This window comes from Ambystoma mexicanum, chromosome 1p (assembly GCF_040938575.1).
Source record: "Ambystoma mexicanum isolate Mex_15411 chromosome 1p, UKY_AmexF1_1, whole genome shotgun sequence".
Taxonomy (NCBI): Eukaryota; Metazoa; Chordata; class Amphibia; order Caudata; family Ambystomatidae; genus Ambystoma; species Ambystoma mexicanum.
Genome location: NC_090921.1, coordinates 960783747 through 960784689, shown reverse-complemented (window position 1 = coordinate 960784689; position 943 = coordinate 960783747).

Below are 943 nucleotides of genomic sequence, written 5' to 3'. Positions count from 1 at the left end.
TCCCAGCATCTCCGCGTCTGTGCGGCCGTCTGCAACTGGGTTGGTTTGGCATCTGCAGGCACTTGTGGAGTAACTTCTTTACTGGGAAGGCTCATGGCGCTACACATGACCTCATGTTCACTGCTGTCTTTTCATTAAAAACAAAATTCATTGGATACCGGCACAGCGACGTGCATAGCACACACTTCAGAGCTTGTGTATGTGATCTCAACCTACTGTACAAGATGCTTTCTGCTGTGACGCCGCCAACCGTTTTATAGAGAGGCTCATGGAGATAATGGGCCTCATCACAAGGTTGGCGCTCCGGTAAGAACGGCACCGGTAAGGCAATACCGGCATCCATTACCGGCCTGGTGTATCATGACCCTAGATGCCGTTGCTACCGGCATCGCCAAGGACCCGCTGTGGTCGTGCACCAACTTACCGGCACGCGGGCACGCAGGCATATGGGGAGGCCTTAACACCGGCATGCCGCAAAGAAGGGGAGACCACGAGTCACACGTACAAGTACATACTGGCATCTAGATGCCTGTAAGAAGGGCCACCATGATGCCGGCAATACCGGCATCGCGGACCACCCGTAAACAGCAAACTGCTGTGTAACCAAGTGCCACAGGTGCACTCAATCAGCACAGGTGGAGGCAATGGAGTCAGGGTCAGCACAAAAGGAGCACACCCACACACCACACCCCCCTTACTTGCCATACTGGGCCTGGAGGACATGCCTGCACTGCTACTCCTTGAGCAGGCAGTACAACAGGAAACACAGAGGAGACGCCGGAGGAGAAGGAGGGTGAGACATGCCCAGCAAATACCACCAGTGCAGGCAGTCGCTCCCCACAGACAGCCAACAATCCAACGTATAAGGTCCAATCCATTTGACTTAACCCCAGCACAGATCCACACCCTGTACCACCTGGACAGAGACACCATCACCAACATA